Raw genomic sequence first — 19444 nt, forward strand, 5'->3', positions numbered from 1 at the left:
TCTCAACCTTCTTCAAATTATTGCTCCTTAAGGAGCCTTGTTTGTTTGTTTATTCATTCATTTGTTTATTTAGAGAAAGAGAGAGAGCACGTGCACGTGAGCAGGGAAAGGGCGGGGGGGGGAAGAGAGAGAGAGAGAGAGAGAGAGAATCCCAAGCAGGCTCTGTGCTGTCAGTGTAAGCCCAACACGGGGCCTGATCTCACAAAACATGACCTCACAACCTGAGCCGAAATCAAGAGTGGGATGCTCAGTGGACTGAGCCACCTAGGTGCCCCCTTAAGCAGCCTTTTAAAATATTTTTTTCTTGGGGCGCCTGGGTGGCGCAGTCGGTTAAGCGTCCGACTTCAGCCAGGTCACGATCTCGCAGTCCGTGAGTTCGAGCCCCGCGTCAGGCTCTGGGCTGATGGCTCGGAGCCTGGAGCCTGTTTCCGATTCTGTGTCTCCCTCTCTCTCTGCCCCTCCCCCGTTCATGCTCTGTCTCTCTCTGTCCCAAAAATAAAAATAAAAAAAACGTTGAAAAAAAAAAAAAATTTAAAATATTTTTTTCTTAATCTCCCTGCCCCCATGAAATTTTAATACCCCAGCTATATTGTATATGTGTTTATATACTGTATATAGATCAATGCTCTGGACATCAAAAGAGTAGGATGTTTTGCCTACCCCCAATGCATTTTGCCCCCTTGAGAATACACAGGAGGAGAGGGAGGGAGGTGGGCTGACTCTGCTTGAAGGGAGTAAGGAAGGTTTCCCGCGGAGGACCTTTGCAGCGGGCTTTGGGGATTGAATGAAAACCAGGTTTTTAGTTTTTGTATTTATTGAGATATATTGACTTATAACACTGTGTAAGTTTAAGTGTACAATGTGCAGATTTAATGCATTGTATTGTAGTATGATTACCATCAGAGTGTTAGCTCACACTTCCATCACCTCACATAATTCTCATTTCTTGTTTGTGGTGAGAACATTTATGATCCACTCTCTCAGCAACTTTTAAATATATAATACAGTATTATTAACTATAATCACCAGAAGATCCCCAGAACTTATTCATCTTACAACTGGAACTTTATACTCTTTGACCAACATCTCCCATTTCCCCCACTCCTTCCCCTGGCAACCACCTCTGTACCCTCTGGTTCCACGAGTTGGGCTTTTTCATGAGATTCTACATATACGTGAGATCATACAGTACAATAAAACCTTGGATTGCAAGTAACTTGTTCTGCGAGCGTTCCTCAAGACAGGCAAACATTTCTAATAAATTTTAACTTGATAAATGAGCAAAGTCTTACAATATGGAGTAGTACTTGATGCTGAATGTCACGTGATCACAACTGAGCCAATGGTTCTTGAAATTCGCTTTGATATACAAGTGCTTTGGATCAGAAGCATGTTTCCAGAATGAATTATGCTCACAAACCAAGGTTTTACTGTTTTTGTCTTTCTCCGTCTGACTTGATCTCACTTAGCATAAAAAAGAAGGTGTGGTATATATACACACAATGGAGTATTATTCAGCCATGAGAAAGAAGGAAATCCTGCCACTGGAGACAACATGGATGGGCCTGGAGAGCATTATGTTAAAACCCATTTTTTAAATTGAGGTAAAATTCACAGGCTGGCTTGAATGGAAAGATGTAAGGGCATTACAAATGACAAGCGAACCCCCTGGAAGTGGGTGGTGGTGCCAGGAGAGACAACCCACAGGAGGAAGGAAGAGCTGTGTTTCTGAACGAGAAGGAGTCCTCCACAGGGTCTCCCATGTGTATGGGGTCTGAGAGATAGATAAGTGGACCAGGTAATGTGGACATGAAGTGGAGAGAGACAGAAAAGCAAACAGCTGGCAGGAGGCTAATAAGTTCCCCATAGATAAGACAAGGATTTAAGTTGTTACCAAGCTTTTGTTTTTTACAGTGTTGTAATAAATATTCCTGAACACTCCATCTCATATATTTATGAACATAGCTGTAAGAGAAATGCTCAGAGGTAAAGGGCCTGGGTCAAAGGCCACATGAAGTAAAATCCCGATGCATAGAACCAAATGCTCTCCATACATTCTTGCCAACACAGCGTACTGCCGAATGTTTTCATCTCTGCCAATCTGATAATGGAAGAATAGCGTTACTTTTTTTTTTTAATGTTTATTTATTTATTTTGGGGGAGAGAGAGAGATGCATGTGGGAGTAGGGGAGGGCCAGAGAGAGAGAGGGAGAGAAAGAATCCCAAGCAGGTTCTGTGCTGACAGCAAACTTGGGGGTCGATCCCACAAACCATGAGATCATGCATGACCTGAGCCAAAAACAAGAGTCAGGCACTTAACCGACTGAGCCACCCAGGTGCCCCAAGAGTTGCATTACTTTTTAGTTTAAATTTGCGTTTCTCTGTTTATGAATGAAGTTGAGGGTCTTTTCATAGCATTAGAAGCTAGTTTTAGTTTGTTTTTTGGTGAAATATTTTAGAGCTTTCATCCATTTTATATTTTATTATTTGTACAGTGATTTGTGTAAATTATTCACACTGTCTTTAATCAGTGATATGAGCTGCACATGCGTTTACCAGCTCATTATTTTTTATTCATTTATGATTATTATTACACAAGACACCCTTCTAAAAACTGTTGTACAATAAAAATTGCCAAAATTACCAAAATTATATTTTCTGTTTTCTTTTTGTGATACACAGAAAGCTTCTACTACTCAAGAGTTTTTTTTTTAAGTATATTCTATTTTTTCTTCCAGTAACTTTTTTTGTTTTTTTTTTCCCTTCTAAATTTTGGATCCATCTACAATTTAACTGTAATAATGTGGGAAGTCAGAATCCAAGCATGTATTTTTTTTCCCAGAGGCTTATATGTCTCAGTATGTTATTAAATAAGACATCTTTTCCCTATTGAGTTGCTAACTTTTATCATATACTGAATCCCCATATATCATAGATTTATTTCTGGGTCTTTTATTGTTACATAGATCTATCTATTTGCTCATGTACCAATGCCATGAGGTATTCATTGATAGCACATTACAATGTACTATGACATCTGGTAGAGCTAGTCTTACTCAATAATTGTCACATCCCACTCCACTTCAACTCTGGCTGCTTTTAAGATCTTCTCTTTGTCTAGAACATTCCATAGTTTCTTTGTGATGTGTATTGATATGAATTTCTTCCTTTCTTTCTTTCTTTCTTTCTTTCTTTCTTTCTTTCTTTCTTTCTTTCTTTCTTTCAATGTTAACCTATTTTCGAGAGAGAGAGTGAGAGAGTGTGAGCAGGGGAAAGGCTGAGAGAGAGGAAGACATAGAATCTGAAGCAGGCTCTAGGCTCCAAACTGTCAGCACAGAGCCAGATGTGGGGTTCAAACCCACTAACAGGGAGATCATGACCTGAGCTGAAGTTGGATACCTAACCGACTGAGCCCCCCAGGCCCCCCGATGTGAATTTCTTTTCATTCAAATTTAAGATTCAATATTACTCCTTCACTAATCCATAACCCCATTCTCTTCTCTCCAGTTGACACACCATTTACTCTCTTGAGAGAGACTTTCTTTGAGAAGAGAGGACTTCTCTATCTTTGGTGTCTCTTATTCTCTCATATTTTCTTTTTTTGCCTCTTTGCACTACAATTCTGAATAGTTTATTCTTGCTATCTTCAGTTTTCTAATTCTTCTACTGTGTCTAATCTAATGCCATACACATTCATTGATTTTTTTTTTTTACTGTATTTTTCTGTTGCTCTATCTTTCATTTCTAGAAGTTCTATTTGGTTTTCCAACCCACCATGTCACGTTTTATTATTTCCTATTCCTTGCAGATATTTAAAGCTTCTCTTCCATTTATTTAAATAAAATTGGCATAGCTGTTTATGCTCTGTGTTTAAAGAGCCAAAGTTGTGTGAATCACCTCTTCTGTCTCTTTATTTGTGCTGGCATTAACTAATGGTGCCTTGCTTTCTAGTGTGTTTGCTAGTCTTCAACTGCAATGCTTACTGCCTATTAAAAATCATTTGTACAAAATCCCCGAGGCCTAGGATGAAAGCATCTGCTCCCAGAGATGATTAGCGTTTGCTTCCACCCTGTGCTTGGAAGCACTATGGTTTGGTATCACTTTAAACCAAATTCATAGCTTGAAGATTCTTGGCCCACTCCAGTGATATGCCTTTGGGTGGTAAATAAGTGCGAATGCTGGCCAGTGGTTTAATAGTGACATCTAACAGAGACATGTGTTTTTTGTTGTGGTGGTGGTTGTTTTCTTTTCCCTACTTTGCTTAGTGGACAGGCAACTCTCCCTAAGGTCCCTGAGGTAGGGGCAAGGGGAACAGGTTTATCTCTGGTTCACCTTTGGGAGTCCCAGCTAATGTGGGGCAAGAGTCTGTTATGAGACCCTTCCTCTGACCTTGGGTGCATCCTGGCCTTTGAGTTCTGTCTTTTTCATCCTGAGGCTCCATTAAAAATCAGAGCCAACTCAATTTAACCTGATCAACAAAGTCACTGATGTCAGATGCTGATCATTCAGTAGGTTCTTGTTATTTGTCATCTTTCCAACGCTTTTTTTAAAAAAAGTTTATTTATTTTGAGAGAGAGAGAGCGCAGGAGGGACAGAGAGAGAGGGAGACAGAATCCCAAGCAGGGTTCTCACTGTCAGTGCAGAGCCTGACATAAGACTCTAATTCACAAACCTCAAGATCTTGACCTGAGCTGAAACCAAGAGTCAGATGCTTAACCAACTAAGCCACCTAGGTGCCCCAACTTTTCAATACTTTTAAGAACAATTTTATTTAATATTTTATTCATTTTTTCATTTTTTTCAGTGGAAGGGTTAATCTAAATAACCGAGCCCACTATTACCAGAAATGGAATTATGCCTGTTGATTTTTCTTATAAGCTTTAAAAACAGTTTTTCTAGTTTTTAAAATCCTATATATTTATTTGCTACACATTTATATATATTTTTTTAGAGAGTTGAGGCTTTTGCTTAAAGTCTTCTTGTTTAAGAATATGGTATACCTTTCAATTTCTTCAAATCTTGTTTCTTTTTTCTTAATGTTTATTTATTTATTTTGAGACAGAGAGAGAGAGAGAGAGAGCAAGCATGAGCAGGGAACGGGAGAGAGAGACAGAAGGAGAGAGAGAGAATCCTAAGCAGGCTCCATACTCAGTAAAGAGCCTGACATGGGGTTTTATCTCAGGAACCATGAGATCATCACCTGAGCCAAAATCAAAAGTCAGATGTTTAACGACTGAGTCACCCGGGTGCCCCAAGTCTTTTGCTTCTTAACAGCATTTTAAAGATGTCACCTTCTACAGAGCTTATATGTTTTTGTTAAATTTTCAGTTTTTGTTTAAATTTATAACTACATGCTTTCTTTCTCTTATATAAATGTGAATATTGAATGTAGAAATTTTCCTCAGAGTTTTGCTCTATTTTATAGGTTCTGATATATGCTAACTTAATTATTTTTATTTCATTATTTAAACCCATCCCTGATAGTAGTATTGTACATGAAAGAGTATGTTAGCATTTCCAAGTGGAAGCATTTTTTAATCCCCTAATTTTATTATTAATTTCTAAATTAATTGCTTTGTGATCAGAGAAGCTTTTCTATGCTCATTCTAAATTTTGTAATTCATTGAAGTTTTCTTTGTGCCCCTGTCTATACAGTCAATTTTTTGACTATTCCAAGAGTACTTGGAAAAGTATATTCTCATAGTATAGAAAGCTGTGTGTATCAACTAAATTTACTTTATTAATTACATTTTTTGTTGATTTGCACTAAAAGGCATAACAAAAGGGAACTAAAGTCTCTTACATGAAACTTAACATTTTATCAGTTTTGTATACCCAAAATATTTGTCTTCTGCTTTCTGTCTTGAAAGTGGTTTGGTTGGGTATAGAATTCTTTGGTCATATGTTGTGGACGTTGTTTAAATGTCTTTTAGCTCTTCTGAGTGTTGCTATGGTGAAACCTAAGGCCAGCCTGAGTTATTTCAAGTCTCTTTATAGGTGACTTGGTCTTGCAATGAATAAGTTCAAAGGATTCCTATGTATCCTTACAGTCCAAAAATGTTTCTAGGATTTGACTTGATGTTGATGGTTTTGCATTAATTTTTCCTGCAATGGAGTAACCCCTTTCAATCTGAATAGTCCAGTCTTTTATATATGAAAGGGTTAACATTTTATATATTAAAACATTATTCCTGTTGCACACTTTCTGTTTTCTTTTTCAGGTCTATTTTATCTACTGTTTGCTTTCCTGCTAATCCTTAACAAACCTTTGTTCATTTCCATTTCGTTCCTTTCCTCCCTCCCATCCTGTGAATACCTGGCATGCATCCAACAGAATCTACCTCCCTTCTGTGGCCACCATTGTAGTTTTTATTTCTCAGTCACCTTTTTCTGCCAGTTCTTGTCTCACCTCCTTTTCTCTTGCTCAATATTTACTGAACTATTGTCTATCTGGGCTCTGGGTTTTTGTTTTGTTTTGTTTTGTTTTGAGTTCCTGTTTTTTTGAAGATGATTGCTTCACTAAGTTGTTGGGTTTTTTTCTTTTTTCTTTTTAAATTCATGACAGTCTTTTGGGTCCCAAATTTCATCTGTTTTGTGAGAATATTTTTCTACTGAATCTTTTTCAAGGCTTCTTCATTTGTTTTTCTCACTTGTTTCAGCCTTTCTCATGTATAGGTACTGTGCTGGTTCCTTTCTGGTTATTCATCTTTAAGTGAGGTGAGGCTTCCTGAATCAGCTATTTGCAAGAAATGTATGTGAGGAGAGAGCCCAGGGCCATATTCTCAGCTAAAAGGAATTCACCTTGAACATGAGGCTGGGATGGTGAGAGACAACTTTTCGTTGTCAACTTGTAGCCTCTCCTCCTGCAGTGATTGGCAGTCACCAGGCTGCACACGAGGAAATCTCCCTACTTCCCCTGACTGGCCAATAGACTAAATAATGAACTTTTTCATTATTAGAATATCTGAGTCATCAAATTGCTTTGTTTTCTGGAACTGTGATCACATAACACTTACCCTTGGGATAATGATCCTCCAAAAAAAGGACTACATTTGATCTTCAGGTGCCACCCTCATCATCACTGTCCTTGTAGCTTCAGCCTCCTTCTTCAATCCACTTAAAAGACTAGGACATGGAACATGTCAAAGGTGAAGAAATTTCCAGAATAGTATAACTTCTGTTAAGGGCAATGTCCTGATAGAATGGCCACCAAATACCTAAAGATTAAATTTTCTATTTGAGATGAGAAGTTACCTATTGTTCTTGAAAAAAGTCTCATCATATTTCAGTTATATCCTCCAGGAAGATAGCCCATCCTAGAAAATAAAGTCACCAGACTCTGCTATAGCTGGGGCTTTGGTGAATAAAAGTAGGGGCACAGGTCAAATGGGATTTCCAGTGCACTATCCCAGCAAGATAGTCAGAAGAAATAAACCAAAGATCATGACTGGGAGAACACTTAAGTTTTATCAAGCTTTATTATATCTATATACTATATATTTAAGTATTTGCAATATTATCTATTTATTTTTATAGATATGTATGTATGCATTTCCTATTTGTTTTAGTCAGAGATATTCAGAGTTCAGCTCTCCAAATGAAAAAGTCTTTGCTTCCCTGAAACATCAAAGAAGCACCTGGAGAGATTATGGGAACAGAGTTACTACTAATCCCTGGGCTCCTACAATGTGTTCAGTATGTTATAGGTAGTTTATACATTGAAATTAATTTATATTTTATTTTTATCTGTGTAAATATTTTTTACTTTATTTTTAATTTTATTTTATTGTTATAACAACACTTACCATGAAATCTACCCTCTTAACAAATTTTTAAGTGTACCGCACATTATTGGTAACTATAAGTGCTAATCACCAGGGAAATGTAAATTGAAACCACAGTGTGATATAACCTCACACCTGTCAGCATAGCTGTTTTCAAAGAAAACATAAGGCAACACGTTTGGAGAAACTGGAAACCCTTGTACACTGTTGGTGGGAATGCAAACTGGTACATCCACTATGGAAAACAGTATGGAGGCTCCTCCAAAAATTAAGAATAGAACTGCCACATGACCCAGCAATCCCACTTCTGGGTATTTTTCTAGAAGAATTGAATTCAGGATCTTGAGTAGATATTTGCACTCCTGTGTTCATTGCAGTACTATCTGCGAGAGTCAAGGCATGGAAATAACCTACATGTCCATCGACAGATGAATGGATAAAGAAGATGTGGTGTTTACATACAGTGGAATACTATACAACCTTCAAGAAAGAAGGAAGTTCTGCAATGTGCAACAGCATGGGGGACCTTGAAGGCATTATGCTAAGTGAAATAAGCCTGCGTGATTCCTCCTACTCATTCTTTATCACAACTCTGCACAGCATTATGAATAGCTAACATTTTGCAGATGTAGTACTCAAAGCTCAGAATGGGTAAGAAATGTGCCAGCCAGAGCCATCCAGCAAGCAAGGACGGAAGCTGGGATTCAAATAGATTCCGAAAGCCCCTTCTATACTATGCTCCCAAGGGGTTCAGGTGCCCCTGGTGCTCCAGAGGACAGGAGAGTGGGCGGAGCCTAGGATGCTGCAGGGGGTCAGGCCTGGTCCTGAGAAAGGGCCGGGGGTCCAGGGGGAGACTTGCCCAGGGAACGCAGGGTGCTGGGATCTCTGTACCTCCCTCCTCTAGCCCCCAATTTTGCATCACCACCAGACAGCTGTTTGAAATACTACAGTTCAATCCCCATGACTCTCTTGGAATTCTTCCACCATCCCCACGGCCTCATAGTCCCTGTATGGGAAATTGTGCTTTAGAGAGATGTCGTGAATATTCAGGAACAGTGATTATAAATCTTTTGGCAAACAGACAGTCCTATAGAAATGTTAAATAACCGTATGTTCCCATTTAACTACATTTATAGCATTTGGATGGAACTGAGACATTTTGCCTCTTATTTAGGACTTATATTATTCGGTATTTGTAAAGAAATCATCAGCCACTTCTTACATAAGGCAGAAGGGAAGTTCTTTTCATCTTCATGCCCTCTGCTCTAGAGAAGGTTTTTGTTTTTGCTTTTGTTTTGTTTTGTTTTATTTGTTTTTGTTTTTGTTTTTCTGTCTGCTCTGAGTGCCCTGTCGTTGGTTGCGTCTGTTACAAACAATCTCTTAATTTTGTGACTTACACCTATCAAAAGACTTCATCAATTCTTTGTCTTTTTGAAGGCATTTATAGGTCATTAAAAAAATCTAAATTCTGTAGAGTTAGCCTTCATTGTGGATGATAACATTTAACATGATCTCTTTCTACATGGTTCCATCCTGTTGTGCAACAATACCCTCCTCTCACCCCCAAATTAGAGTATGTAGCTCCAAAATCCAATTACCCACATAAACTTGGACCTGTTATCTGGATAAATGATATCCATAAGTGTTCCAAGAAACTTTAACCTTAATAACTTCTTAATAATTAATAGCTCTAAATTAATCTAAAGAGCCTTTCCCTAGAGTTGCCAAAAAAGAATACAATTTAACTACTTTGAGAGCCTTTACTCTGTTCCCATCCCACGCTTCCATGAAAAGTTCCAAAGAGATGCAGAGGAAAGGTGGAGAGTCAGAGGAGAACGAAACGAAGCGAGGGCTGGTGATTACAAACTGTACAATCAACCATCCACTTCCCTGAGCTTGAGTCTGCCCTTTACACTCTTCTTAAAGCTGGAGGTACTTCTGTTTTTTTCTCTCCTCAGTGGAGGGTCCATGAATAGTTTCCCTCTCCTGGAATGCCATTAAATTGCAATCATCTTCCCTCATAAAGTCTTTCTGGAGGCCACCAGATAGACCGTTATCTTTGTCACCTCCTCGCTGATACAATCTGTAAGGGCTCTCTCAGAGCCCAAGGCTCACTCCCTGCTGGGTTATATCTGGTAGGCCCCAAGTACAAAGTTTTGGGGGGGTCTGGAGTTCAGTCATGCCTCACCCAGCTCTTCTGCATCTTTAGTAAACTAAGTTAGTACCAACATGTCTTAAAGCAATCAGGTCTTCATTTACACCCTTTAAATATCGGTAGACAGTTATCATGGCCCTCAGTCCAGAAACATGCTAACCCCTTCTGCCTTCTCCCAGAAAATGCACACGAACAGTGTTCATGTTGTTTTGGAAGACCTTAGATGGCACCAAACAGATTCTGATTCCCTTGTCAACAGAAACAGAAAGTGAATTTGTCTTACCCCGTGCACAGAGAAGCTTTTCTTCATAGTAATTTGTAGTGCCGCTGATAAACAATGGGGAGATTGTCAAACAGCAATCATAAAGCATAAATAACATTTAATTTAAGCCGCCTTGTATGCCGCTAAGATGTCTTCTTTAACTTTTGTCTGCAAACTGTTTTCCTACCTCTATTTCTTTTGGCTTTATCTTCTGGTAAAATGCATAAATCTATACTTTGTAGCAAATTTCACTACAGCAAACTCTGATTCCACTGCAAGTTCTTCAAGGACAGTGATTATAATAGTAATTCCTCTGTGTGTGTGTGTGTGTGTGTGTGTGTGTGTGTGTGTGTGACAGAGAGAGAGAGAGAGAGAGAGAGAGAGAGAGAGAGAACATGTCAAATAAGTGAGTGAATGAATACATAAGTGAATAAATGAATAGAAATTGCAAAAGGGAATCATCAGGACATAGGAGATGGTAAAATTTAAAAACAAGGAAGAAAATCTGGTCACATTTCCACATTCACTGCTGATGTTGTATTATGACTGAAACCAGTCCTAAAAAGGTGTGATGACATGTGGCAAATTGCCAGTTTTGGAGACGAACGGTCTTTACCTTGAATCCTGGCTCCATGGTCTACTGGCCTCCTAAATCCCTCTGAGCCTCAGTTTTCTCTTCTGTATGAAGCCATTCAAACAGCCATAACATTCACCTTGCAGGATTTAGGATTCACAATAGATTAATGTCCCAAGGGCTTGCTGCTCTGCCCATCACAGGGAGTGCTTAATAAATGGTGTAATTATCTCTGGATGGCATCCTAGTAAGTGTTGAAGTGAAGAAATTTCATATTTTGGCTAAAGTATGTATTCCACAGATCTGGTCTCTCACCTCTCCTACTTCTTACCCATTGTTTTTTAATCCTTTATGTTCATTTTACTGAAGTAATTTCAGTTCTCCTTTCAGCAGAGGATTCAGAGCTTCACAATCCCCAGAGGGGATAAAGGCCATGTTAAGTGATGCCTTTGTTGTATCTTGACCAGCTTCAGAGGGGGGCAGTGGCAGAGACCCGGGCTGTCCAGGAGCCCTGCCCCGTGCTGTATTCGGAGTCCTCTTATATTACCACTGTTCCTGGTTTTTGACGATAAGACTGCACTAGATACGTGAAATAAAGGACAGCGTTCCAACAATCAAAGGATCAACTCTCAACATAAATAAGAAGTACATAAATAATAGTAGGAGACAGGCCAGTGAACATTTTTCAAATTCTAAGGGATATCATTTGAATGGTCTCTCTTCCAGAATTTCTTATCTGAAGTTGAAAAAAGATTCTTGGAATCCTTTCTGCCAATAAAACTTGGAAGTTTTGCAACACCAACAGGGCAAGCAACTTAGACGTGAGGCTGCCGTGTTGCCTGTAGGTTCGGCCCGGGTCCCACCCTGTTTGTCCCATGGAAGCAAATCTGCACAACTAGGATTACCCTGCACACCACCACAACTGACAAGAGGGCCAAGAACAGACAAAGGAGCCAGGAGTAAGTTTGCTTGTGGGAAAGCAGGAAGTGGCGGGGCAGTTTAGCTGAGAGATTTGGAGACTGAGGGCTTAATATGATTAAGAAAATAATGAACCCCCAAATTAACAGCTGTTAGCCAGAGAGACCTCACCAAAAAATACTGTTTTTATTTTAGGTTCAATTGTCTAAGCAGGGGTTGGAGATGTCTCTGCAAGATAGGCTACTTGGCATAGTTGGGAGCCCTGGAGCTGCCGTAAGCACAGGGCACGAAGCCCCTGGATGGAGAAATAGCTGAGCCAGGCCCTGTGGTCAGCTGTACAAGAACTGCCTCATTTAAGCCTCAAAAAGCCCCGTGAGTAAAGCACTGTGGCTGTTGTCCCATTTTACAGAAGGGATAAATGAATGCAGGGATATTAAGTGACCACCAAACTCATACAAGGTTAGGATTCACACTCCAGCATAGGGCCACACTCCTAACCACTGCGCCATCCCACCTCCTGCAGGGGGACCTTAGCAACTGGGAAAGAGGATGCAGCTCCGTGTTAGGTGCTAACGGAACTTGGATGATAGCTACACATGCCTCGTCCCAGGCCTGAGATACAGGGCTGTCAAAAGTGCATTTTCAGCTCAGGCATGGTGGGTGGAGATGTGGAGATTACAGTATGTTCGTGGGGAAGAGGAGAGAGACTTGGTGAGGGATGGAATGTGGACCAGTAAGGTGTGTGCATAGCACAGAGACGTGTCCATACACACCCACGCACCAGTTCACAAGAAGCCCCAGGCAAGTTGGTAGGGGTGGTTCTGCCTCTCTTCACACACACCTCTTTTTTCTACACCAATTTCACCTTGCCCGATTCCTTGCTTAACACATTCTTACCTCCCTTTTGCCATCTTCACCACCCCCCCGCCCCGCCAAGTCCTGACTGCTCAGTTGGAGCAGATTCCTTTCCATTATCTGCATATCCAAATTTTCAGCTTACTTATCCTATCCTCATGCTCAAAATCCTGGCTGAATTTGTTAAGACTGAAATTAAACCACAACAGAAAAGGAAATTAATGCTGAATAGAAGTAGTACTTTAAAAAAACAAATTCATGAGCTTCAGTGTCATTCTGACTTCTGGAAACTTCTTCCCATGAAACTCATATATCTTCTGAGCTTAACACTCTGGTCGTTATGATCACTTTACATTTTTACCTCTTCCAACTGGGTTTTTGCAACTTGGAGATCGAGTTTGTTGCGTAACAACATTAACAGCTAATAAATTAGGCTCCCCCCTGCCATTTTCTTGAGCAGGGCTGGCGGAGTCAAGTCCTCACGGAATTTGGGAGGAACTTACTCTGGGTCTGATCCTCCACTTGGGCTATAAGGTCAGGATTCCACGCTGGAGCTGTGCCATTCTTAATGAGGGGGTGGATCCGAGACTCGCCAAGGTGTGAGTCCATATGCTCTTCTCCAAAACTCTTTGAACCCCTGTGACTCAGAATTGTTTAGACTTCAGGGAAGATATGTGCATTTGCTGCACATTACGTAACATCTCCCACAGGGGTCTGAGGCAGCACCCCCTAATCAAACACATTAATGTTTCCGTAGCTAAATATATAAATATTCACTTTAAGTGGGATACATGTAAAATATAAATAGTCTGATATTATCACAATATAAACAATATGACAAATAATGTAAACATAAATATTTAAAATAATATAGATATAAATATTAAAATAATAAATAATGTAAGTAGAAAACATAAATAATCAATTTGGGTTAGTTTGGACTGTCAAAGTAATTCTAGATGAGGTTGTTGCCAAATGAGTTATCAAAACCCTTTTGGTTTTCAAGTTTTTGGATTTGGGGTTTCACGAAGAAGAGGTTGTAGGCTTGTTAAGGCAAATAGCTGCTGTTTCTGGTGCCCTCGCATGGTCTCCTGGGATCCCGATATGCACCTGCATGGGAGGGAACTGTTCACAGCTCCATGTTACGGATGAGGAAACTTTGAAGTGGAAAGTCTAGGAACATGGCCCGAGGTCTCAGAATTAGAGAGAGGATTCAGACCTGGAGTATCTAAGCCCATGGAAGGCCCATCCTCTTGCTACTACGATGTTCTCCCCAGAAGAAAATAACCAGCTTGACGGATTTCTTCCTTAAGATGACAGCTTTCTTTACCCCACCTGTCTGACAAGCAGGCTCCTGGCTACTTGGCTTTCTCAGCTGTCCTCACTTAGCATTATTACCTCTTAGGACTGTCAGGTTGACGCTGATCGCCTGCTCTTTATGCAGGGCCTCTTTAGATTTCTTACTAAAAATATTTTTAAATAGTTGAGTGCCCCAGACATTCTTGAAGCAGTCATTTCCTTCCCTTCTCCTTTATTAATGGGCTAATTTCCTTCGCCTCCCCAGTGCTGCTCTGAGGCACTTGTGGAAGGCCTGTTTATTGCCTTTGGCTGACACTACCTTTCTCCTTCTCCACTCCCAACTTTATCTTCTCCCTGCCAGCAGAACCAACCTTTGTTCCTTTCCTCCTTTGGGCTTCCCTCTCCTGCTCTACATTTTCCTGGGGGGTAGTCTTCCCCTCCACGGGGGTGGGGGGTGTTCTGAGCACTGGCTCCCCAGTCTGTTAAATTGTGATCACTCCTGCCCTCCTCATTCTGAGAGGTTTTGGGCCATGGCTGTGGTGAAGTCACAGTCTGGGTTGAAAGTGTCCAAGATCTGTGTGAAAAAGCTGATCACATTAAATTTTCTTTTGCATTTCAACTTTTTGCAGGGCACACACTGGGATGCACACCCTTAAACAGGCAGGGCCTGGGCCTTTTCTTATTTGAGACCCAGTGAGGAGCTCCTCACTGCTTTGTGAGGACACAAGTGTGGTCAGTCAATACCGAGGGGACCCGTAGCCGATTTGGCTTCTGCTCTCTCCCAGCCCTCTCTTAAGGAGTCCCCGGGATTCTTAGGAAAGACCGGCCAAGGGTGGGACAGATATGGTCCATCAGCTCACTGCTCTAATTGAGTGACCACCCCCCACCCTGCAAGCAAGCTTTACTTAACCTTTTTTTCCCCTTCATATTCTCATAGAAGATGGGAGTCCTGAGAATATCACTCCAATTCTGACACCAAGTCCAATGTATGTGTGTGTGTGTGTGTGTGTGTGTGTGTGTGTGTGTGTTTCACACCACCAAGCAATCCTCCAACACTAGCCGGGTGACCTGCTATTGAACTCAAATCTGACACTGTCTACCCGGAGGTAGTGTCAGGTCCCTCAGGTTAAGGGTTCAGCCCCACGAGACTGCCCCCCTCCTACTTCAGATGCCAATCCCAAGTCCAGATTCTCACCCACCTGTGCTTCTAACCCGCGGGCCAGAGATCGGAAGGTCCCACCTCCTGGGGCTCAATTAATTTGCTAGAGCGGCTCACAGAACTCAGAGAAACGTTACTTATGTTTACCAGTTTATTATAAAAGAATATAAGTGAGGACCAGTCGGATGGAGGAGATGCACAGGGCCAGGTGTGGGGAAAGCTTGGGGCTGCCGTGCTCTTGGAGCATTGCACTCATTCATCAACCCGGAAGCGTTCCGAACCCTGTCCTTTTCCTGGTTTTTATGGAGGCTTCATTACATAGGCATGATTAGCTGTTATTGGCCATTGGTGATTGAACTCACTCTCTAACTTTCCTCCTCAGAAGTCAGAGAGGGTGGAACTAAAAGTTCCAATCTCTAATTACAAGGTTAGTTCTTCTGGTAACCAGTCCCCATCCTTAGGTTACCTAGGGTCTTTTCAAAAGTCACCTCATTAACATAAAAAAAGACTCTCACTTCTCATTTAGGAAATCCCAAGGGTTTTAGGAGCTTTGTGCCAGGAATGTGGACAAAGACCAAATATATATTTTAAAGACAAATATATATATATATTTCGTGGAATATTGAACACTATTCATTTCAAAGCTGATAGAAGCATCAGTTACCATTTGATTATTCATTCTATAGGTAAGGAAAAAGGATTGCATATCTCGCCCAGGGCAGGGCCAACCTACAGGTAGGGCTGGGACTAGAATCTAAGGGTAAGGATTCTCAGTTAGTACTCATGCTAGGGTGACCAATCGGCCTGGTTTTCCAGGGACCTTTTTAGTTTTAGCACCAAAGTTCTGCTTCTCAGAAAACACTTCAGCCCAGCTGGTCACCCTAAACCTCTGGCCTTCCTGAGCCTTGTTGCTTTATTGATCAAAACAGTATGTTTGCTGTCTTCATAGCTTTTTACAGTGGAGAAAAAAACCTTCAGATGCCAATCTTTGTATATAGGTAACATTTTAAGTCACTGAAACCTAAAATTTCACAAAATAAGCATTTTTCAGTTGGCCGGTTTTTTCTTTCTTTCTTTTTTTTTTTTTAATACTTACCTTCCATGTCCTATCTCATTAGATTATTTCAGACCTAATGAGTGATCTGTTACTGGCTGTTCAGAGGGCGGTGATGCATTTTCAAGCTGATTGAGAATGAATTCAGTGCTATTCAACAAAGAAATTTCACAAAGTTCTGACTAACTTTTGAGGAGTAGCTTACAATCTGCCAGACTTTAATTCCTCAGGTTTGAGAAAGTTTGGCCTTCTGGAAAACATTATAAGGAGGCCTTGTTGCACAGCACATTGATGGCGTGGAAGAGTACTATGCAAACTAAAACATGAAATGATGTTATTAATCTAAATATCTTACCACAATGATTGTTTCTTTTGGAAGAGAATGGATAAATCCAGGATTTCACTTGGCCTGAAATACACAGGTACTCAAGAAAAGTGATTATTGCTCCCACAGGTTCAATCTATAACAAATGTTTATTGCATGCTTAATATATTTTTGTCACAGTTGGCTACAGAAAAGTCACAGAGAACAAGATTTATTTCTAATCTTTGAGATAGTTATGAGGGGTCTATGGACATAGGGAGAATACTTCCACAAAACTGTGTTTTTGAGGGGCACCTGAGTGGCTCAGTCGGTTGAGCATCTGACTTCAGCTCAGGTCATGATCTTGCAGTTTGTGAGTTCGAACCCCACATCCAGCTTACTGCTGTCAGCTTGTCAGCACAGAGACTACTTCAGATACTCTGTCCTCCTCACTCTCTGCCCCTTCCCCACTTGTGCCCCCCCAAATAAATACATTTTTTTTAAAAAAACCTATGCTTTTGAAATTAAAAAGTAAAAATTGGTCTTTCAGCCATCATTCAATATGGCCATGCTGGGTCTGGAGTGACAGAATCCTGTTAAAATTTCTCTATAAACCTTTGGTATAGAGGTCAGAGTGGGTAGCTTATTGTTCACCAAAACATTCTTAATAAACTACGAGCTAAGAATCATTTGTAAATTTGGGGGCCAATTTGGGTTTGAACTATCAATATAAACAGGTTGGTGCCCATGTTACATGCCCCTTACTGAAAGGAGAGAATACCTCTTTGCAAGGCTGAATTTAATTTCCAAGATGAGACAGAACTGTGAACATGGAAAACTGCTGTTAAGGAATGAGGTACATCCAAATTTTGAGGAATTTTGAAAGAATCCTTGTAGGAGAGTTGGATGAGATTCCTCTTTTGGCGACATGAATACCTAGAAGATTAATTAACCTAAGTTATTGTAAAACACCTTGAAAAGATAGGGAAAAGCAGAAAAGATCTATTACTGGAAAGGAAATCAATTAAGCCACAGCTACGCAGGATTGTCAGTGGCCACACACAGAAATCAGCCTCAAAAATGGACTGCATCTCAGACAGTGGGGTCTGAAAAATGTAGCAGACTCCTGCAATGCCAATCTGGAAGAGAAATTCCCCAGGACCAACATTTATGCAGTTGTTCTTAGTTATTTTATTCATTCACATCATCTCTCTCTCTTCCCCGTATTTCTCATCTTCAGAAAACTTTTAGAAGTTGCTGGCTTCTTCTTGGAGTACTGCAAATATAAAATGGTCCTTTGACAAAGCTAATATGTTGAAAATGAACTTTTAAAGAACTCTGAAGAGCATTCATTCTTTCATGAATGGCATTTGTGCTTTTGAGCTCTATTATGGCACCCAAACACTACTATAAAAGAAAATGACCCCCTGGATAGAAGGGCCTGAAGATTCCCTGCTCTTGGAGAGCCATGACTGAGGATCATGGCACCAGGTACTCCAGGAGCAGAACCCATACAACTTGGGGGTTGGTCTGGTCCACCCACTGCCTTTTGGGTTCAAAACTATTTCTTAAAGAGAATGAGATTTTTCATGTTTTAGCTAAAATCTTTAGAAAAACAAAACCCCTGGAAACTGCATATTTTGATTGGCTTGTTTTTATTTTTATTTTTCACTATATGCTGATGTATTAGTTTTTGTTTGTTTTTGGCCAACCCCTGAAAATCAGTAAGTCATTTCAAGAAAATAATAAAACACACCATTGAAAACTTCCTGTGTATCTTTCTCGTCTCTTCTACCACCCAAATATCTAGGTTTGCTATAGTCCCAGAGGAGCCTGGCTTGATTTGCCTTTGCTCTGTAGTTACGTCTGCCTGGAGGCAGTCCCTACTTCTATCTCCAACCTCCTGACTTTTGAATCTCCCAGGTCCCAGCTGACCTGCCATTTTCTCCATGTCCTTGTCCTCACAGTTGGGAAGAATCTATCTGTTGGTGTTGTTCTTATTTGTATTTTTCTAACTGCTAGTAGAATGGAACATTTTCATCACCGCTGGTAATCTTCCTCCTATGATATGAGTTCATGTCCTTTGCCCAATTTACTATTGGAAACTTGTCTACTGTAATAATCATAAAATTTATTTTTTATGAAAGATACTGATCTTATCCTACCATGAAAGTTATGGTTATCCTTGAGTTTTTTTGTTAACCTTTCATTTTTGGTTTACAGTGGTTTTGAAATGCATTAATTTTTATATTGTCATTTTTTAAATGTGTGGCTTCTGCCTTTTGTGTACTTTCCATTCATTTATATTTTCTTCTAGAATTTTTATGGCTCACTATTTTGAGTTAAATGCTAAATCATCTGGTACTTATTTTGATGTATGGTTTGAAGAACATTTCCTGACAAATGGATAGCCAAATATCCCAACACAATTTATTGAATAAACTATTCTTTCCTCAGTGATTTATGATACCAACTTTATTATGCAGTGATCTGCCTTCAGTAAACTCTGTGGAAAGTAAAATTGTCCCTGTTTACAGATGACATGATATCATATATAGAAAGCTCTAAAGACGACACGCATACACACATATGCACACACACACACACACACACACACACACACATACATGCCAGCTAGGACAAAAAAATGAATTCAGTAAAGTTGCCTGAATCAACAATATAAACAATATAAATCAACAATATAAACAATATAAACAATTTTATATAAACAATATAAAATCGGTTATTTTTCTATATGCTAATAACAAACATTCTGAAAAAGAATTAGGAAAACAGTCCCGTTTAAAGTAATATCAAAAGGAATAAAATGGTTAGGAATAAACTTAACTAAGGAAATGAAAGTCTTGTACACTGAAAACTACAAAATATCGCTCAAAGAAATTAAAGACATCAACAAATGGAAAGACATCCCATGCTCATGCATTGGAAGACTTAATATTATTAAAATGTCCATTCTACCTAAAGCAATCTACAAACTTAATGCAATCCCTGTCAAAATCCCTATGACAATTTTACAGGAATGGAAAAAAGTCATATGGAACTGCAAATAGCCAAATCAA

General features: G+C 39.9%; 1 long non-coding RNA gene across 2 annotated transcripts in view; it reads left to right on the plus strand.

Moving 5' to 3' along the window:
- LOC131490287 (uncharacterized) overlaps positions 1-12621 on the plus strand; it is a 54649-nt gene extending 42028 nt beyond the window's left edge. The window contains exons 5-6 of one of the 2 annotated variants that reach the window (XR_009251019.1): positions 8162-11734; positions 11889-12621. This is a non-coding gene — a long non-coding RNA (uncharacterized LOC131490287). The remainder of the gene's footprint in view (positions 1-8161; positions 11735-11888) is intronic. The other variant, XR_009251020.1, reaches the window with a different exon arrangement.
- The last annotated feature ends 6823 nt before the right edge of the window (positions 12622-19444 follow it).

This window comes from Neofelis nebulosa, chromosome 11 (genome assembly GCF_028018385.1).
Source record: "Neofelis nebulosa isolate mNeoNeb1 chromosome 11, mNeoNeb1.pri, whole genome shotgun sequence".
NCBI lineage: Eukaryota > Metazoa > Chordata > Mammalia > Carnivora > Felidae > Neofelis > Neofelis nebulosa.